Raw genomic sequence first — 22,738 nt, 5'->3', positions numbered from 1 at the left:
ATTGCCTCGTCCATTGCAGGTGCCCTCGTCGTTCTAGGTCTTCCCCAGTCGCGAGTCATAGGCTGGAATGTTCCGTACTCCCTAATATGCCGATCAATTGCTTCGAACGTCTTCCTGTTGGGACACCTTCGTTCTGGAAATCTGTCTCGATACAAACGTATCGCGCCACGGCTATTGCCCCGTGGTAATCCATATATCAAATGGGCATCGGCCAACTCCGCATTTATAAACATTGCACTGACTGCAAAACCACGTTCGTGATGAACACTAACCTGTTGATGCTACGTACTGATGTGCTTGATGCTAGTACTGTAGACCAATGAGTCGCATGTCAACGCAAGCACTGAAGTCAACATTACCTTCCTTCAATTGGGCGAACTGGCGGTGAATCGAGGAAGTGCAGCACATACTGACGAAACTAAAATGAGCTCTAACATGGAAATTAAGCGTTTCCGAACACACGTCCACGTAACATCTTTTCTTTATTTGTGTGTGAGGAATGGTTCCTGAAAGTTTGGCCGTACCTTTTTGTAACACCCTGTATACTGACGTTCCGTCCCTGTTAACGGGAGACAACTACAGAGACGTCGCCAGCCTTAGAACTGACGTTGTCTCCTGTAGATTGGGGTGAAACTCCAGTAAACAGTTTTATACATCGACCACTGCCTCTCACGCCCAGTTTAATAAAATTTGTTGGGCAAGGTTTGATAGACCGAACCAGAAGAAACATTCGACATTCTCAAAGTTGAGGTATTTAAACGTCTAGATACTGGCAGCAGCTTATATGTAGGTTCAGAGTCAGCGTCTTATAAGCGCTTACTGCAGGTTTTTACTTTACCGCCGTCAAACACTTTTCACCTACTTTTCTCCCATTATTTTTCCTTCTCTTCCTTTTCGTACCATTTACTCCAGTTCCCCATCATAATTAAGTTTTCCTCTCCCTTAACTGGCTGGGGAATTTCTTTTGTCTCCTCAGGTATTATTTCAATCTTTTCATCGTCTGCGAAGCTAGTTGCCGTATGAAGTTGTACTAGTGTTATGGGTACTGGCTTCGTGTTTATCTAGGCTGCCCTAATGCGTTCACTATGCTGTTCGTAATAGTACACCCGTATTTCTATTTTCTTATTCATTTTTACTCCATCTCCTGAATCACCCTTTTTTAATTTTGTATTTATAACCTCATACTCATATTTCTGGAAGTCGTGTTCATACTGCTACCGAACTTCACTAATCGTCACTACATCTAACTCTAACCTGCCCATTTCCATTTCTAAGTTTTCTAACTGACCTGTCCAATTAAGGGAGCTAACATTTCAAGCTCCGACACGTACTGCTGCCAGTTTTGTTTTTCCTGATGACGAGATCCTACACGGGCGTCAGAATGGAGGACTGTTTTAGCTCCGGAGTATTTTACCCAGGAGGACGCTATCGACATTTAAACGTAAAGCAGAGCTGCATGCCCTCGACAAAAATAACGGCTGTAGTTTTCCCATGTCCTATCGCGTTATAAATACCAGTAAACTGCCCTACAAACCGAAGTGCGAATATCGCTAGCATGGTCCAGAGTAAATCAGTCATCTCGCTCTCGGCAAAGAGAGAGAGAGAGAGAGAGAGAGAGAGAGAGAGGGAGAGACTGAGAGAAAGAGCGTAGTTACCGCAACTCGTAAAGGTGTCAGAAGGGAGTAAATACCGAAGAGCAAAAGATTCAACACTTCTTAAACACTTTACTAGGCCACACGAGGAAATATTAAAATGATGAATTTCATCTTATTCATTTGCAGTATTTTCTACAGGAAATTAAAGTGTCTTCAAATAACATGATTTCTGAGTCTGTGATTCAGATCTCCGGTCTCCGTATTATTGTACAAGTAATTTAACCATCGCCTTGTTCGTCAACAGATGTTTAAGGAGGGACCATACGTCTTCATGTCTTGGAGTACTGTTTGTGGTAAGAGGACAGGTGAAGGCACTCCGGTAAACACAAGCCTACTTTGTACCATCAGAAAGAACGGAAATGACGGTTTTCAGCTGGTAAATATAAAACTGCGACTTACAAATGCCTTTGTAACAACTAACTGCGGCATGTTTCGACCAACTGTGCAATGTTAGTTCCTCTGTGGAAAGTATTCAATACAGCAACGTATCATCACCGGCGGTTAGTGCTTCTCTTATCAGGATTACTGGACACCAGGTATCGATACCGATAGCTAGGTAGAACCATTAATCAGCAGATAATTTACTGATATCACAGACAGGTTTAAATTTAAGTCTGTAGACTCTGGCCTGGAAGCGATAAGCTAGAGGCGCGCGTTTTTAATCACCCTTAAAAATTCCAAGACGTATGCGACACAGGCTCTTAAGAGTAATCAGCACTTGTAAGTCTCCTATCGTCCTTTTTATAAAGATCTGAGTACATGGCAGTATGTCTTCAAACAAATGTCCTGTAAAGTTCGTGCCTGAATTAAGTGCAGGTAGGAAAATTAATAATAAGTCACGAATGCCGTCGGATAAGTTTCAGAACTGATTCGGGAGTGAAAATAAATGGTAGAGGCTTCAGTTGAATTTATGATTATTAAGACTCAATTAGAAAGTGTTAATACATGACACATTACTCGTCCTGTAGTGGACCACTTGGCTTAACAGAACGTCATATATGAAAGAACTGAAAAAGATTCTAGATACATCAGAAAACCCTGAGCACATTTAAATTAAGCAAATCTACTGTGCAAATGGACGACATGTAAAACCGATACTGTACCATGATCATCGACACTTACCTACCTCTCTGAGCAACGGAAGTTAAGTTTGAACACAAGTAAAGACATATTTAAAGAGCTGAAAATACTGCAGACAAATACTGCGCCAACTTGTAAAATGCAAGCCGAAATTTCACCATACTGCCGATATTTTATTGCATGGGAATGACACTAGTCGGCCATAGCAGAAACGAGGAAGCAGCTTCTAGGAATAATATGAAAATCATAGCTTCGTATCTGAAGCCAGACGGAAAAGGAGTGCAGATTCGCTTTGTCCCTCGTTCAACGGGGCTCAGAAACAAACTATACTGCATGAGCTGACGAATAACTGGTTCCTACTTACTACCTCCATAGTATATCCCGGAAGACGTGCCTTCATTCAACCAATGAGAGAATTAATACCTTACGTAGTCTATCATCTGGTGCAGAACATATCAGCAATATGCTTATGATTGAGAAGTTGCAGAATAATAAATAATTTTATAGTTGGCATTTTAACGAAGTTTTCACAGTTTACCAATAGTGGCTACAATGCTTTAGATTACTAAGCAATCCGAGAAATGACTGACATTCTTTACGGACGCTGAGCATGTGAATGTACTTAATATAGCAGATGATCTCTATTGAAACCGCAACCAGTCGCTTTATAATCTTTCTTAAAACAATTTTATCCTATCACTAGCTAGTGTTCCACCCAATGCTGATTCATCTGTGGATCGTGGATTTTCATTGGTACTTTATATGTTTCACTGTATATATCTCGTCACAGAGATCGCGGCCCTGGTAAAAATAATGTGAAGTATAGAAATCTGCCACTTGCGCTGTTGTTTTCTTCCTTAGGCTTTCGTAATTACTGACGATGTAAGTATGGCACTTTAAAACATTCCTTTACGCATCAGCGTGGAAAAACAGCAGTTACATTCACTCTGTTTAAAAACTTGTGTACAAAACATTCGGTTTAAGTGCACTTAAGGGCAGCGATTTCCGTGCTGGTGTGTAATAGAGCGTTCTAAAGTGCCGTACTTCCAACTTCAAGAGTTACGTAACGCGTAATTTACAGAATGGCGCTGTCATTCTTTCTGAATGTACATAAAGCTGCAGAATCCACCCACTTCCACTTATGTTCACGAGCGCCACGAACCAAATCTACAAATTACCACCATCTGATAATGACTGCATTGGGTCAGAAACTTGCTAATAGAAAAGCAGAAGTTTTTTTAAAGAAGCTTTATAAACTGACCGGTTATTGTTTCAATACAACCCGTCCGCTATATCACCTATATCATAGTTTTCAGCTATAGAGTCGATTTGAAAGAAACATTTTGGGGTATTAAACGATTAAATCCACTTATTATCATCTGAACAATGAGTTTGCTTTTGATATTTATAAATGTTGCTGTTGTGGGCTTCAGTCAGAAGACTGGTTTGATACAGCTTCCACACAAGTGCATCGTGAATAAGTCTCTTAATCTCTGCAGAACTGATTCAACCTACATCTATTTCAACATATTTACTGTACTCATCCCATGGTCTCCTTCTACAGTTTTTACCTTCCACACTTCCTTCTATTACGAAACTGAATATTCCTTGATGTCTCGAGAATTTTCGTACCAACCGATCCTCTCTTTTACTCCGCTTGTACCCTAAAATACATTTTACCGCCTTTTCGATTCAGTACCTCTTCACTAGTTATTCGATCTGCCCATCTAATTCCAACGATCTTCTGTTGCACTATATTTAAAAATCTCCTATTCTCTTCTCGTCTGAACTACTTACCGCCAATGTTACTCTTCTTTACAAGGATACACTCCATACAATTACGCTCCGACGAGCCCTCCTAACAGTTTAATTTGTATTAAATGTTAACAAAGTTCTCTTTTCAGGAAACGATTTTCTTGCTGCTTCCAGTCTCTATTTTAAGTTGCCTTACATGCCCCACCGTCAGTTATTTTGCTGGCCAACATAACCTGATTTCATTGAATCCCGTTACTTTTGGTTTATGGTTGTTGACGCCCATCTTATGGTCTCTTATCAAGACACTAGTCATTCCGTTCAACAGCTCTTCCAAGCCCTTTGTCCTCGCTGATAGAATTATATTGTAATCGACAAACAGTTGTTTTTATTTCTTCTCCCTGAACTTTAATTGTCTTTCCAAATTCCTTGTTTTCCTTCACTGTTTGCTCAATGAACAGATTTACTGACTTCGGGAGGAGGTTGGAGCCCTCTCTCACTCCCTCGTCAACTATTGCTTGTCTTTCATGTCCTTCGACTCTTGTAACTGCTGTCTGGTTTCTGTACAAGGTGTACCTACTATCGTGGGTATTCCAAATGATCTATTTCAGTCAGCATCGTCAAAAACTATCTATAAATCTTCAAATGCAATTAACGTAGGTTTGCCTTTCTTCAGGTCTATTTTCTTAGATTATTCGTAGGATAGTGTGCCTCACGTGCTTCTACATTTCCACAGAACCCAAGCTATTCTTCTCCTTAGTCGGTGTCTATGGTTAACAATCCTTTAGTAAATAATTTCTGTCGCCATTTTGCAACCATGACTTATTTTACTAATGGTTCGGTGTTACTCCAAAATTTCGTTACAAAAATTAAATTATTTCTACTCAAAATTATCGATGCTATAAAATTTCTCATTTACTTCCAAGTCATGCCTGACACTGCGAATTTCTAGATGGAGATGATTTAAGAAATCCCCAGCATAAGTTTTTCATTAACATTTGAGCTGGAATTATCACGAGGGGCCTTCATAAAGTTATGCAACACATTTTTTCTCTGCCAGTACCGGTTAGAAAAAATGCGAAATTTGTTGCGGGACATAGTGAAATAATCCCAATTCAGCCTCTATAGTTTTATAAAGTTCCGAAAGGTGGCAGCGCTACACGTAGCCTTCAAAATGGCGTCTGTAACGAACACGCGTTCCAGGCAGAGCTCTCATTGAGCTTATTTTGACGGAAAGCCAGAGCATCGCAGATATTCATAGGCACTTGCAGGATATCTAAGGAGACCTAACAATGAACAAAAGCACGGTAAGTCGTTGGATGAGACGTCTATCATCATCGCAAAACGATCGCGAGAAACCTATCCTACCTCTCGCGTTCTGTGTGGCCACACACAGCTGTGACTACAGCAATGTTGCAAAAAATGCAAACGAACTTCTCCTTCTCCATAAGAAAGCAGACCTGACAAGTTTATTCACCAGAAAGGAGATCACAAAGCTTCATTTGACTGCTCTTTCTCATCCACCCTGCAGTCGAGATCTCGCACATTCTGGCTTTTATCTGTTTGGTGCAATTAAGGAAGCAAAACGTGGATGTTGGTTCCGGCGTCGACCAGTAGATGGTACCATGCGAGCATTTAGATCCTACCAGTAAGGTGGCATAATGTCATCGTATTGAATGGAAATTATGTTTAAAAACAGGGTTTTGTGGGTGGAATAATATGGTGTATTTGAATCTTGAATAAAACCAACCCGTTTTCAGAAGGAAAGTGTTGAATTACTTATGGAACGTCCCTAGTAGTAAGCCATGTTATAGAATCTGTGTTTTTACCAGCACGCTTAACTGGAGAAAATTACCATCTGTTTTTGCATAATGCACTCACACATATGCTGGACTCCATTTTTACCACGTGCAGATTAATGGGGCCGCATCAAAATGATGATATTTAGGACAACACAACACCCCGTCCCTGAGCGGAGAAAATCTCCTACCCAGCCGGGAATCAAACCCGGGCCGTTAGGTATGACATTCCGTCGCGCTGACCACTCATCTACCAGGGGCGGAGAAAGGGGACACAGTGACAGGTAATGATTAACATGCAGATGAATCGAAACAAGTCAGCATTATTTGTTTTACTATTAACCTCGCTTGTCAGACGAGAATATTTCCAAGTGTTGTCAATGGCATTGAGCGGAGTTTTGCACCTCTAACGTGTTGCCATCAGGGCAATGTATATCAGCAGACGCTTTCGTCTCAAGAGTGAATAATGATACACGACGTGAAGCGGTTTACCTGTAAGTAAAAAAATTGTAATCTTTCAAATATAAAAAATTATTATTATACGATTATGTGCGACATCTCTCAGTGTCGATTCACACACATTTTTCAGTCAATAAATATATTTACTTTGTGTACAACGGTTTAACATTCTCGCTCCTTTTAAAATAATGAAATTAATAGTGTTGGTTAATTCCACTAAATCTGCTTTAATACTGGCATAAGAGGCGAAATCTGAGTTGAAAATGGTATTTGGAAATCAGCAGCATTAGTAGTTCTGTAAGCTAATGTCACAGTTCGGTGTTGGCTCGAAGTAACGATATCTAAAGCTAACTTTCTTGTATCCGAAAAACTGACAAGGTATTCTGACACCACATAATTATGCTCAGTGCATCATTGCAAAACAATAATGAAAGAGATTAGACAATAAATACTTTACTAAGAACATTGTAAGTGCCACACCAGAAAACAGACTGGTTCTAGGTGGCAATAAAAACTTTTTAGAAGCTGAATCTTGCAAAGAAGAAAATAGAATAAGTCACTTTTAATAACGCTGTTTATTTACACAAATAGCGCTGTTGCCGTTTTCAAAGGAACAGGTTCATCTTCAGAAGGCTGTTCATATTTATATTACATTTGTTGTTGTTTATATTAGTTGTCGAAAAATAGAGCCAACAACTGATTTAGGTGTTGGAAAAAAACAGTCAGCAACTGATGGAAGCACAAATGTAACACAAAAGTCGGCAGCATTTTCGGTTCGAAACCCGTGACAGCACATTTGTGTACCAAACAGCATTGTTAAAAGTGGCTGGTTGCTGTTTTTTCTTTGCAAGAATCAACTTCCATTTTGTACACAGTCACAGTATCTGAAATGTCATTTTGCGACACAACAGGAGGAAGAAGTGCCATTAATACTTGCGATAACACAAGTACACAAATAAAGTATTAGGTTTTTAACTATAATAAAAAAGGATGCTTCTCAAATACTTTAAATTTTAGAGCTCCAAAGAGAAAAAAGGCTTGGCACTGAGATCGTGTGCCTATCTTTCAACGCCTGTATGAAAGACTTTCTCCATGGTTTAGCACTTAGATCGAGTCTAGGGAGATACAACAGAGAACCGAGAACATAACAGCACTGAAAACGCGTTTTGTGAAAAAATGGCACTTACAGCGTTTTCCATTTCCACTCCGCAGTTGTGATCCGAAGGAGCAACTTGTGATGCTATCATTTTCACTACGGACTTGTACGTGGTCAGGTGATTGAATGTCACTTGTGCCATACGTTTACACGCGAGATTTACACACTCCTAAACATCCCTAGGTCCACTGTTACCGATGGGATAGTGAAGTGGAAACGTGAAGGGACAATTACAGAACAAAAGCGTACAGGCCGACCTCGTCTGTTGACTGACAGAGACCACTGACAGTTGAAGAGAGTCGTAATGTGTAATAGGTAGACATCTATCCAGACCATCACACAGGAATTCCAAACTGCATCAGGACCCACTGCAAGTACTATGACAGTTAGGCGGGAGGTGAGAAAACTTGGATTTCATGGTCGAGCGGCTGCTCATCAGCCACACATCTCTCCGAGCGACGCCACGCTTGGTGTAAGAAGCGTAAACATACGACTATTGGACAGTGACGAAACACGGTGCGCAACGTGGCGATTCGATGGCAGGGTGGTGGGTATGGCGAATGCCCAGTGAACGTCATTTGCAAGCGTGTGTAGTGCCAACTGTAAAATTCGGAGGCAGTCATGTTATGGTGTGGTCGTGTTTTTCATGGAGGGGAGTTGCACCCCTTGCTGTTTTGCGTGGCATTATCACAGCACAGGCCTACATTGATTTTTTAAGCACCTTCTTGCTCCCCACTGTTGACCTATTCGGGGATGGCGACTGCATCTTTCAACACGATCGAGCACCTTTTCATAATACATGGCCTGTGACGGAGTTGTTACACGACAGTAATATGCCTGTTATGGACTGGCCTACACAGAGTCCGGACCTGAATCCTATAGAACACCTTTGGAACGTTTTGGAACGTGGACTTCATGCCAGGCCTCACAGACCGACAACGATATGTCTCCTCAGTGCAGCACTACGTGAAGAATGGGCCGCCATTACCCAAGAAACCTTCCAGCACCTGATTGAACGTATGCCTGCGAGAGTGGAAGCTGTCATCGAGGCTAAGGGTGGGCCAACACCATATTATTCCAGCGTTACCGATGGAGGGCGCCACGAACTTGTATGTCATTTTCAGCCAGGTGTCTGGATATTTCGATCCATAGTGTATCTGATGGTCTATTATTGAGACAATTTCAGGCTTCTAAACCGATGATCTTTTCTGGAAGCGCTGCAAGGAGTTATGTAATCACGGTAAGAGACACTAGTGATGAATTTGAATCCAAAATATATATGTTTTACAACGTTTGGTACAAACAGATAGAGGAAGTGAAATGATCTACTGTTCTTAAGCCTCCCGTCAAATTTATTCAGAAGAAGAGCTTTCAAGGTGTTCACCTAGTTTTATTTTGGAGAGTGTGCGTCTAGCGACGGAGGAAATAACTGAGTAAAGGAACTGTTGGTTCGTAACGTATTTAGCATTTTCCGGTTCCATAACTGTCGGCATTGACTGCTACACGCAATTTCTCTCTCTCTACTATGGGGGTTCTACAGCTGTAGCCGCCGGCCGGAGTGGCCGAGCGGTTCTAGGCGCTACAGTCCGTAACCGCGCGACCGCTACGGTTGCAGGTTCGAATCCTGCCTCGGGCATGGATGAGTGTGATGTCCTTAGGTTAGTTAGGTTTAAATAGTTCTAAGTTCTAGGGGACTGATGACCTCAGAAGTTGTCCCATAGTGCTCAGAGCCATTATACCTGGGGTGCGATTTAGTATGACAGCAGGGACACATTCGTGGTTATCCCATGAACCCTGACTGCAAATTTGACGTCATTCCGGTGCTGTGCTGTTATTCACGAACAGCACTAGAGGTGTTTTCCAACAGGATATCGCTCGCCCACATACCACTGTTGCAACACAACGTGCTCTGCAGATTATCAATATTTTGTCTTGCTCTGTTCAATCATGAGATATATGTCCAGTGGAGCACCTATGGGACATCATCAGACAACAACTCCAGTGTCATTCACAAACGGCATTAACTGGCCCTGTATTGACAAAACAGATGCAACAGGCCTGGACCTCCATCCTACAAACCGACATCCGCCACCTGTGCAACACAGTGGTTGCACATTTGCATGTTTCCATTCAACATTCTAGCTGTTACATCAGCTATCAATGTACGAGCATTTCACATTTGCGATGGCTTATCTCGCGACAACATTAAACTACGATCTAGCAATGTTAACCACTTAAATATGTTATCTAGACAAATATATTCCCAAAATCTTATTGCCCTACAATACTTTTTTTGTGATTTCTTCTCCGTCATTCGATGCTCAGTGCTCATTATTTTAATTCAATCATATCTTTATATAATGCCATTTGTATACAACTATTGTTATCATTTCTAAGAATCTCGTGTAAGTCTCAAGCGCATAACCCAAAAATGATGACTTAACGAAATCATATTCATTAATAGTAGTTGATCGCCAGTTGATCGCCAGTATGTGACCCATCGTGTCCCTGAATCTGAGCAGCCCTCTTACATTGTTCGCAGATGATGCTGTCAATCACCGTCCAGCAAAGTCTTCAGAAGGTCAGAATGAATTGCAAAATGGAAATGCCGTGTGGCTAAGGCCTCCCGCCGGGTACACCGTTCGCCTGGTGCAAGTCTTTCGAGTTGACGCCACTTCGGCGACTTGCTTGCCGATGGGGATGAAATGATGATGATAAAGACAACAGAACACCCAGTCACTGAGCGGAGAAAATCTCCGACCCAGCCAGGAATCGAACCCAGGCCGTTAGGAATGACATTCGGTCGCGCTGACCACTCAGCGACCAGGGGCGGACAATTGCAAGATGACTTAGACAAGATATCGGTACGATAAAAAGTAAAAGGGACAGGAAGTCAGCAGTCAGTTGCAGTTCAATCTGTAATTTACTGCAGACTTAGATTTCGGCTGTTACACAGCCATCTTCTGTCCGTATAAAGTGAGTCATGTAGACTAAAAATGGTTCAAATGGCTCTAAGCACTATGGGATTTAACATCTGACGACAACACAACATCCAGTCCATGACCGGAGAAAATCTACAACCCAGCCGGGTCCCCTAGAACTACGTAAACCTAACTAAGGTAAAGACATTACACACATCTATGCCCGAGGCAGGAATCGAACCTACGGCCGCAGCAGTCGCGTGGTTCCGAACTGAAGCGCCTAAAACCGCTCGGCCACAGTGGCTGGCTCATGTAGACTCCACAGGTTTGTAACGACGCATGTTATTACACGACCTTATCATGTACATAGCTTAATTCAATCAGTTTACGTTTAAGCTAAGCATGTATATTTATATGACTGTTAAATCTACATGACTCATTTCATGCGCACAGATGATAGCTATACTGTATCTGAAATCTAGATATGCAATAAAGTGCATAATAAAGTGCAGATTGAACTCCGACTGATTGATGACTTCCCTCCCATTTGAATTACATCAAAGTCGGTGTGTAAACAACGGTTCTAATCCACTCCAACCTAATGACTTTAATGACAATGAAAAGTGTTAGGTTCCCCATTTGAGTATCAAAAAATCCGTTGAATATCATTTACAAAATAAATCAAAGAAATTTAAAGATTGTCTTTTTAACTAAATACCTAGGGATTGCTGTTATGAACAACTTAAACTGGAACAAAAAATGGTTCAAATGGCTCTGAGCACTATGGGACTCAACTGCTGTGGTCATCAGTCCCCTAGAACTTAGAAGTACTTAAACCTAACTAACCTAAGGACATCACACACATCCATGCCCGAGGTAGGATTCGAACCTGCGACCGTAACAGTCGCACGGTTCGGGACTGCGCGCCTAGAACCGCGAGACCACCGCGGCCGGCTAAACTGGAACGATCACATAGAAAACGTAGTGGAGATGGCGAACCAAAGACTGTGTTTTATCGTCAGAACAAATTTGCTAAAGAGACTACCTATACTACACCTGTCCATTCTCTTCTGGAGCACGGTATCCTTACCAGATAGGATTGACAGAGGACTTCGAAAAAGTTCACAGAATGGCAGCTTGTTATTTACTATCGCGGGCTTGCGAATAGTGTCAAGGATGTGGCGCTCCACTTAGGGTGGCTATCATTAACACAAAGGACTTTTTTGGTTTCGGCCAGATCTTTTCAAGAAATTTAAATAAACTTCTTCCTCCAAATGCTACGTTATTTTGTTTCCACCTACACTGGGAGACATGACCATCGTAACAGAGTAAGAGAAATCAGAGATCACGAGGGAAGACATAGATGTTCTCTGTGCTCTGTTCCCACGTGCTGTTCGAGAGTCGCACGGCCAGGAAACAGTCTGAATGTGGTTGTATGACCCTTCTGCCTAACACTCGCATGTGAATTGCAGAGTTTTCGTGTACACCTAAGTTCTCCAATAACATCCTCAAATATCGTGTATACAGTAAAAAGAAGATTAACGAGCCATACTGCCAATCGTTTTATTATCAAGGACACTTTACATCGCACGAAGATCAGTGACGAGTCTTTAGAAGAAAATCTCCGCAGCGCCTCACGGGCTCCGCTACGCAACGCCATTGTTTAGCGTGTTGTTCTACGCTGAGCGGTCGTAAACCTGCTAAGTAAACGTTTGTTCACGACGTATTCTTTACACTTGTCGCCTGGGAACTGCGGTGTTAAAGCTGGACAATTACTTTCAAGGCTTCTGAAACATTTAAAGATACGTCATTCAGATAAGCCGAGTAGTCGTTACTACTTTCGCTGTTATCGCCGTGGTCTTTAGCCGGAAAACAGGTTTGATGCACTTCTCCATCCTCTTCATCGCTAAATACATGCTGCAGCCTACTTACTGCTTGCTAATCCACTGCTTACTGTATTCATGCCTTGGTACTCCGCTAGAATCCTTATCTCTGACACTTCCCTCCACTACCAAACTGACGGTTCCTTGATGTCTCAGGAAGTTTCCTGTCAAAAATCCCTTCTTTAAGTAAAGTTTCTAATACTTCTGTCAGTTTCTGTTAGACCCTACCGCCTGAATGCATAATCAGTGCAAACATTAAATCTTATCTTTTCTCAAAATCATGGCAAAATAGATCAATAAGCTCACAGAGATAATAGTTACTGAAATTCTAGGGGCAATGGTTAAGAGCTATTTAAAAAGAAATAGTGTATTAAATTAGCATTCTTTTTAATGTACCTGCGCTTCCTTTATATCTATACCGCTAAAAGGTTTGCAATGGAATATGCTCAAAAGTCGGTAGTAATTTCACGGAACCGCAATAACAAATTGAGTATTTCTTGTAATACCTACAAATCTCAACGATTTATTATCCTTAGCCTCGGCATACGAAACTACGGCGACTTTTTGGCTCGTCATAACTATTCATGTCATTCCATTTCATTATCTCAAGGACAAATGAGATTTAGTAAAAACTGTTTCATCAGTTCGGAGACAACAACTAAAATTATCACAGATTTATACTACAAGCCGCATCTCTGGCGCAGCAGATACTTTCTATTAGGTCAGAGTCATTATTTATCCTCTTACATAAAACATCGTAATTTTAAATAATTTTAGCATAAGACGCTATAAGTTGTGCCCCAAATTTCTTTCTTCCACAGTTCGTTTCTAGACCTCTGTATTAGTTACCCTACCTGTTCATCAAATCTTTGACATTCTTCTGTAACAAAACATTTCAAAAGATTCTGTTCTCTTTTTGTCTGAACTACTTGTGGTTCGTGTTTTCTAATACCTCCAAATAAAATCGCCTGTTTTTTTAATTTATATTAGGTGATAACAAATTCCTATTTTTGAGAAATATTTTTCTTCATACCTTTCTACATCGCCCATCAGCTAATTTGTTTCCCAAACAGCAAAACACACCACATTCCGTGATATAATTCCCAGAGATTGCTTGATTTAATTCGACTGACTCCATTACCTTTATTTTACTTTTGTTGCTGTCCAGATTGAAACCTCTTTTGAAGGCATTTTCCATACGTTCAACTGCTCTTCCATGTCCTTTTCCCGTCTCTCACAGAATTGCAGTGACACCAGCAACCCTTGCCGTTTTTATTTCTTCTTCCTGAACTTTGAATTCAATTGGATGTGTTGTAACGGCTATGGGACCAAACTGCTGAGGTCATCGGTCCCTAAGCCTACGCACTACTTAATCTAACTTAAACTAACTTACTCTAAGAACAACACACACACCCGTGCCCGAGGGAGGACTCGAACCTCCGACGGGAGGAGCCGCGTCCAGCCATCCAGATTTAATATAAAACATTGATTATTACCATGATTACCGAATATGCACCATTTTTTAGATTTTCCAGACAACAGGTCAACCATACACGGCAGTAATTGAGATTGAAAAAACCTACATTTTTATGTAATACCTGAGACTATATTATGAAATTAATTTATTTTTATTATTTTGAGCTTTTCCTCATTACAGAGGTTTATCTCCAACATAATAATTTACTTGGAAATTACAATATAAACAATAACCGTTCTTAAACTATATTCTCAAAATATTTCTCCAGGTGTTTCGATCTTGTGTGTCTTCTTCCTCTGCACCCATTCTCCTCATTTTGTGCTGTACATTCTGGAGCCAGGTGGTCATAGGTCGTCCTCTTCTTCTTCTCCCCTCCGGTTCCCACTGCAGTATCAATTTTGGTATTCTGGTTTTCTCCATCCGTCGTACATGCCCGTACCACTGTAATTTCTTCCTACCCATTACGTCATATATTCTTTCTTTTATTTCCATTCTCCTTATTACTTCGGTGTTCCTTATCTTTTCTTTCCTGGATATTCTTGCCGATCTTCTCCAGAAGTCCATCTCTAGAGCTTGTAATTTTTTAATAGCTAAATGTTAATTGTCCAGGTCTCCGTTCGATACAGAGCCACACTCTCAAATATGGATTTGTATATTAATTTTTTAGTTTTACTCATTACATTCCTGCTCCATAAGACTGAGTTAAGCATCCCAATGACCCTCCCTCCGCTACTAATTCTTTTATTGATTTCTGATTCTGATTTTCCCTCGATTTCTAAAATGTATCCCAAATAACAGAAAGTGTTTATCTTTTCGATTTTCATTCCTTCAATGTATAGCTCATCTGAATCATTAGTCCGGTATTCTGTTTTTTGGCAATTAATCTTCAAACGCCAAGTTTTGTACGCTACTGCTAGTTGATTGCACATATAGTTAGCATCCTCCCCATCTTGTGCTACGACTACTTGGTCATCAGCAAATAATAAATAATGTAGGTAAACTCCATCTCTTATTTCTAATCCCATGCTATTACATTTACGAGACCATGTTCTAAGGCTAATATCTATATAGATTTTAAATAATGATGGTGACATGGGACAGCCCTGTAAAAGACCTTTGCTTGTTCTAAACTTCTGTGAAAGTTTATTACCAACTTTCACTTGGCAAATGTTATCTTTATACATCTGTTGTATTATTTTAATCAAGGGAAGGTTTATGTTTGCCATACGTAGTGCTCTCCAAAGTAATTTTCTTGGAACAGTATCATACGCTTTTCCTAGATCTATGAAAATTAATCCTATATTTTTTGATTTTTCCCTATGTTTCTCCAAAATCTGTCGTAATGTGAAAATATGGTCTACACATGACCTCCCAGCCGTGAATCCACATTGTTCTTCTTGGGTTCTAAAATCTTTTTCCAGTTTGTTTTTAATTACTTTCGCAAAAATTCTCATTAATGTGTTTGTAACACGAATTCCTCGATAGTTTGAACAAATTTTGCGATCCCCTTTCTTAAATATTGTATTAATGTAACCTAACTTCATCTCGTTGGGTATTGACTCTCCATGTATCATTTTGTTGAAGAGCTGTGTTATCCGTTTCACAATTTTGTCACCACCATAGTTCAGACACTCCAGATTGATATTGCCTGGTCCCGGTGATTTACCATTCTTTCCTGTTCTCAACGCCTGAAGTATTTCACTTTCTAAAATCTGAATCTCATCATCTTCATGTCCTTTATCTTCCCCTGTTCCTTCTTCTAGATATTCTTCTCTCCCCTCATTTAATAATTTTCGGAAATACTCTTCCCATTCCTTTTGTTTTATCAGTTGGAGATTAGTTTTGCTTTTTGTATCCTGTCGAAGCCCTTTGAATACTGACGATGCTTCTTTTGCTCTCCCAAATCCTAATTTGCTATTCACCTTGGCACATGTTCTTTCCCATGCTTCATTTTTTGCCATCCTTATTTTTTTCATCACTTCAATCTTCTTTTTTTTGTATATTGATCTTGTTTCTTCTGATTTATCATTCAACCACTGAAGGAACGCATTTCGTTTTTCTCTAACGAGGACGTCTAGTTCCTCCGACCACCACTCTGCTGCACGGTCGTGGTTGCTATCTTTTTTACCCAACACCTCTGTTGCTATGATTTTCACATTAGCTTTTATATACTCATACATTTCCTCTGTACTTCCTTCAAATGATTCAACCAGTTTCCTTTCCATCCTTCCCGCAAATAGTGTTTTGATACTTTCGTCTTGTAGGCTGTCTATATTAAAAGGCAAATTTTCATCTTTCTCAGTCTGGTTCGTTTTATTTATGTTACTTGTACCACTCCTTGCATTCTTCTATGGCCAGAAAGACTTCATTTTAACTAGATAGTGGTCTGATCCACACTGGGTTCCTCTATAAGATCTGACGTCTACTGCTTTGAAACTACTTGTTTGCCTAATGATAATATAATCTATTATAGAACGAAGTTCTTTGGTGTTCTTTTGCCAAGTATATTTATGAATGTTCTTATGTTTGAAAAATGTGTTGGTAATTTTTAGATCAAATTCTTCACAAATTGCAATCAATCGTTCCCCATTGTCATTATATTCGTCCTCTCCATGTTTTCCTACTACTCTACAAGGTTCTCTAATTAATGTGTACTTTTATTTTTTGTATAGTAGCTACCAAGTTTTGCCATAGTCACTATACTTACATACAATGGGAAATCAATAAATAAATACTAAAAAGTCCACAAAAGTCTACTTGTAGTGGCAGCTGAAAGTTATCCTTCATAAGCCTATCTAGTGTGTTTTACAGCGACTTTTGTGTTTCAAACTACACGAAATTCAGTAGTTACAAGCACTTTATGACGGTAACAGAGTTTTGCGAGTTCATGCTGGACACCGATATGGAAGATAACAATTCCCTTCCTCACATAGTATTCAGGAGTGAAGCTACGTACCATTTAAGTGGTAAAGTGAACCATCAAAACGCAAGATTATGGAAACACGGCAGCCTTAATGTAGCCGAGCAAGATAAAAGAGGCACTCCAAAGCTTTATACGTTTTATGCCATTTCCAGAAATAAGATTCACGGACCCTCTTCTTAGTGTTCCGTACCTGAGTCGGTTAAAACTGAACCGTGGCTGAACTGTCTGACCGACTGTTAAGACCCATTTTTCTCAGGGTCGTGTAGAGGTATCAAGCTGGAATGTGTGTCAAATACTAAGGTCTATGATCCCTTGGCAGCGTAAATAATTTAAGCTTCTAAGTCAATGAAACCAAAAGATACGGTCATATATGTCACATATTTGTGATACTCGCAAACTCGCTCACAAAACCTGTAGATGAACCGTCAATTGAGATCTCCGGCCTGGTGGTTTAGCAATTAAGTACGTGGCTGCAAAGCGACGTGTCGCAGGAATGAATATCGGCAGGACCACGGATTTTTCAGTCTTCGTTTTAACCTAGCTGTCATTTTTCAACGATGTGAGGAGCCGTCAGAAACAACTTGTGGTTCAGTGTCCACGTTAAACTGTAGGTCCCCCTTCCTCCTCTTGGATAAATGAGGTACGTTAGGGACATGCAAGTCGCCGATGCTGCCCAACTGAAAGACTTGCACCTGTACACCGAGCGACATGGAATTACCATTACTATCTATTCTAAAGAGCCAAAGAGACTGGTACACCTGCCTAATGCCGTGTAGGGGCCCCGCGAGCACACAGAAGTGCCGCAACATGACGTGGTATAGACTCGACTAATGTCCGAGGTAGTAATAGAGGGAATTGACACCATGAACCCTGCATGACTGTCCATGAATCTGTAAGAGTACAAGGGGATGGAGATCTCGTCTGAACAACACGTTGCAAGGCATACCAAATATGCTCATTAATGTTCATGTCTGGTGAATTTGATGACCAGCGGAAGTGTTTAAACTCAGAAAAATGTTCCTGGAGCCAATGTCTAGCAATTCTGGACGTGTGGAGTGTCACATCGTCCTGCTGTAATTGTCCAAGTCCGTCGTAATGCACAATGAACGTGAATGAACGCAGATCACACAGGATGCTTACATGCGTGTGACCCGTCAGAGTCGTATCTAGACGTATCAGGGGTCTTATATCACTCCAAATGCACACACCCACACCATTAGTGAGCCTCCACCAGCTTGAACAGTCCCCTGCTGACATGCAGGGTCCATGGATTCATGAGGTTGTCTCCATACCCGCACACGTCCATCCACTCGATAGAATTTGAAACGAGACTCGTTTGACCGGGAAACGTGTTTCCAGTCATCAACAGTCCAGTCTTGGTGTTGACTGGCCCAGATGAGGCGTAAAGCTTTGTGTCGCGCAATCATCAAGGGTACACTAGTGGGCCTTGAGCCCATATCGACGATGTTTCGTTGAATGGTTCGCACGCTGACCCTCATTGATGACCCAGAATTGAAGTATGCAGCAAATTGTGGAAAGATTGCACTTCAGTCAACTTGAAAGATTGTCTTCAGACGTCTTCGGTCCCCTTCTTGCAGGATCTTTTTCCAGCCGCAGCGATGTCGGACATTTGACGTTTTACCGGATTCCTGATATTCACGGTACACTCGTGAAATGGTCGTAAGCGGAACATCCTCGGAGATACTGTGTCCCGTCGCTCGTGCACCGACAACAGCGTCATGTTCACACTCCGTTAAATCTTGATAACCCGCCATTGTAGCAACAGTAACAGATCTAACAAGCGCGCCAGACACTTGTCGGCAACAGCGGCATACTATGCCTGTTTGCATATCTCTGTATTTCATTATGCATGCCAGTACAAGTTTCTTTGGCGCTTCAGTGTACATACATAATTAAGCTACTTCGAAACTCTCAGGGCGCGACTTCTACTAGCAATTGTCCGGGTTTTGTATCTGCACAGGGTAGGACAACGTCACGAACCGCTACTGTCGGCACAATTGTAATTGTGCCAGGCGATGTGAACCGACTTGAAAGCTGAGGTGCTGAACCCCGGAAGAGGGAACAAATCATGACTTGCGAGTGAGTCTACGGGGGAGCAGAGAATCTGAACACGGCCTAGAGACGAACACGGAGAAGATCACAACGCGATCAGGGCTAATGATAGAACAACATGGCACTCGGAACCCAGAGACGTCCCGAAGCGAGAGCCAGGTTCCAGTATGTTGATATCAACGTAAGAACTGCCGGGAGAGGGCTATTGCTCCAGGTAGATAAACACCTGGGTCAGAGAATCTGCTCTTACCAACGCCTCGTGTGCGTCCTCCGTGACAGTGTTTGGCACTGTTCCGTTGCGATACCCACTGCAGCTTATCTGATTCCATCCCGATGTCTGCTGGCTGGAACACTAAACACATAACTCGATATGTTGCGGATTTTTTCATAAATGAGAGAACATGCTGATAATTTCATTTTTGAACAGGGCTCTGACACATGTAACTAAGAATATTTCTTGACAACGTCTCAGAGATGGATTGGTCCTAAGTGGTGCAATGATGTTGCATTACACTACTGCCCTCTACAGCCCCCGATCTCACGAAGTAGCCCCCAGTGGTTCACAACCCCACAACAGGCTACAGTAGTCCACTCAGCCCACTGCCATCCCACACCGGACCCAGGAATATTTTGTAACAGGCTTCTTCCAGTTCAAGTTTTTATCAATATGTACACCCATAAATTCAAGCCATTCTACCCTGCTTACTGTGTGTTTCACGTGTGATACGTCAAATGTCAGTTTGACTTAATTTGTTGTACGAAACAAAATACAATACGTTTCCTAAAAAGTTTGAGAGTGTCCATTTTCAGAGATCCAGTTCATAATTGTTTGAAAAAGATCATTACTGATCTTCTGTCTTGCTTTAAGGACAATTATTAAAATGTTATTCATCTTCTTCCTAATTACAGGTTTGGCGGAGTTCTCATCTGAAGTCAGTGGAAAACCTGCTCTCTCCATAAGTTCCTGGGTCGTCCCAAATCCTCTCATCCTGTTGGTGAGTACTGCCAGGCTTAAAGTAATAATATAAGAGAGAGTTTTCTTATCAGGTGTAGCATCACCTATGCTACTACTCATATCTTCAACTAGACTACTTACAACTCCAAGAGACTTCTGAGCGTCAGTACGTATAATTTGGTATCTTAAATTTAGACCCAATGAAGATCTCAGAAATTTCATTTCTGCAGCATATATTCGACATTCATCGTTTTCATCTCAGACATCATCATTAACTGGCCTAGGATATTGTAGGTTCTGACATCATGTAATTTTATTTTCAGCTTTCGTCACATTTAACAGTTATCCTGTTGTATTTTGGATGTTTTCTCAAAGTGTAGGCCCTACACTGTAGGAAGTACTTGATATTTCACATCCTAAATATCTGAATGAGGCAAATCTCTAATAATTTGAACTATTTTATGATATTTGTCTGCTACTGACATAGCTACCGTCTTGTTTCCTGAAATTTTTACATTGCATATCCTTACAAATCGATACTTCCACAATAGTATTCAATGCGAAAATAAGTCTGTCTGTTACGTTTTTTCGACTGTACCGCTGAACCAGTTTCAGTGAGACAGCTAGAATACTGTGGAACAAAATAGGCTACTTCAAAAATTCTGTAGTACAAGATATTTATTGATTTTAAGAATATTACACAAATTATGGAAAAATGTTTACTCCTTGAGAAATCAACTTACTCTCTGATTTTTGAACTTCATCGTATTTGTGAAATTGTCTTACATAATTTGATACAACGCAGTGAATATAATGCTTATACAATTCTCAGTGTGTTCAAGCCTTACTTCCACCCACACTAATATTACAAATGCGAAAGTAACCAGCGAACCGATTTTATGAAATCTGGTATGGAGTTAACTTGAACCCACAGATAGAACGTAGACTATTTCAGCGGCTGTATTATATTTGAGAATGAGTAATGTTTTTAAATATTTTATTCGTGCGTGGAATGAAGACGACGCTCACGAGGTGGTCGAATACTGTCCGAGCTCACAGATTAGTCCGTGAAAGTGCGAATACAGCATTTAATAGTGCTTGCAGTTTATGAAATTAACAACTACTACATCACCTGCTGAAGTGTTCTTATAGAGAAATATTGAAATATTAAGGAAATTCAATAATAAAACCTGACGGCAAGTGCGAGAACCGTACTTAAAACTACTACTTCAGGAAAGCCTTAAGTAACGTGTTATTAATATTATTTATATTACTTACCTCTCAAACGTAAGTATTGTTTAACGCATAGTTCTAAGAGAGCTCGAGCTGTGAAAATTACTCGAGTCTAACAAACCTCGGAGAAATCACAGGTCCACCGGAACTCAAATGTCTTGTGTTTCAAGAGCTTAGACGCAGAGCGTCGTGCTATCCTTATAGCTTCTGACACGCTTGAAGGCTCGTAACGAAGGCGTCATTTAAGTGCTGTACGAGAAACATAAAGACGTCGCGACAGTACATGTAGAACGTGGGAGGCTTTTACAGAGGCTGTATGATACATGTCTACACCACTATAATCTCAGAGATTTACAAATTACTGGTTTAGTAACTCACCATCACTCTCTATAACGCCGGCCAGACTGGCCGAGCGGTTCTAGCCGCTACAGTCTGGAACCGCGCGACCGCTACGGTGGCAGGTTCGAATCCTGCATCGGGCATGGGTATGTGTGATGTCCTTAGGTTAGTTAGGTTTAAGTATTTCTAAGTTCTAGGGGACTGATGACCTGAGAAGTTAAGTCCCATATTGCTCAGAGCCATCTGAACCATTTTTGAACTCTCCATAACAACACTTCTGATATGGGAGCGGAGACGGGGGCATCAGCTAGCTTCTAATATTTTGTTACATTTTATTGCGTATTATTGCAGATTATCTTCTGAATTGGCGAACAGTACTTGGCCGTCAACGATTCGGTATTGTTTATTCTTTTAGTGTTACACAGATCTATACTTTCGGAGACCACTGTTTCCATTTTTGTAGCATTTTATCAGTAGAAATGTTGATAAGTACAGCAGAAAATAGTACGTTCTTGTACAAGTTCCTTATAAAGTTTTAAATAGTTGTTGTTAATGGCTATAACTGTGTTGTTGTGAAATGTCTTAACGGCATTTATTAAATTTCCTGCCTTGCTGGGCAGCCGTGCGGTCTTAGGCGACTTGTCACGGTTCGCGCGGCTCCCCCCGTCCGAGTTTCGAGTCCTCTCTTGGGTTTGGTGTGTGTGTTGTCCTTAGCGTAAGTTAGTTTAAGTTAGATTAAGTAGTGTGTAAGCCTAGGGACCGATGACCTCAGCAGTTTGGTCCCCTAAGACCTTATCACAAATTTCCAAACTTTAAATTTCTTGAAATTTCGTGTTGCTTCAATATTTTCGATAATTTTCTCTGTATGATCGTGTCATCAATCACCAAATAATCTTAGAATTAAATAAAAAGGGAGAGATTATATAATTGAGTTTTTTTATTAATTGTTCAACTACAAATATTCTGTTGGTGCATAAGTTCGTGGCGTTGTTCCATAAATTCAATAAACACAACAGATACACATAACAGGACC

At 40.8% G+C, this 22,738-nt stretch overlaps 1 protein-coding gene across 2 annotated transcripts in view; it reads left to right on the top strand.

Moving 5' to 3' along the window:
- LOC126354142 (uncharacterized) overlaps positions 1-22,738 on the top strand; it is a 285,667-nt gene that overhangs the window by 67,018 nt on the left and 195,911 nt on the right. For both annotated transcript variants that reach the window (XM_050003553.1, XM_050003551.1), the window contains exon 2: positions 20,088-20,173. The gene's annotated coding sequence lies outside the window, so the exon portion shown is untranslated. The remainder of the gene's footprint in view (positions 1-20,087; positions 20,174-22,738) is intronic.

This window comes from Schistocerca gregaria, chromosome 3, assembly GCF_023897955.1.
Source record: "Schistocerca gregaria isolate iqSchGreg1 chromosome 3, iqSchGreg1.2, whole genome shotgun sequence".
In the NCBI taxonomy this organism is placed as follows: Eukaryota; Metazoa; Arthropoda; class Insecta; order Orthoptera; family Acrididae; genus Schistocerca; species Schistocerca gregaria.
The sequence above is the reverse complement of the archived record's forward strand: the minus strand, read 5'-3'. Positions and strand labels throughout refer to the sequence as shown.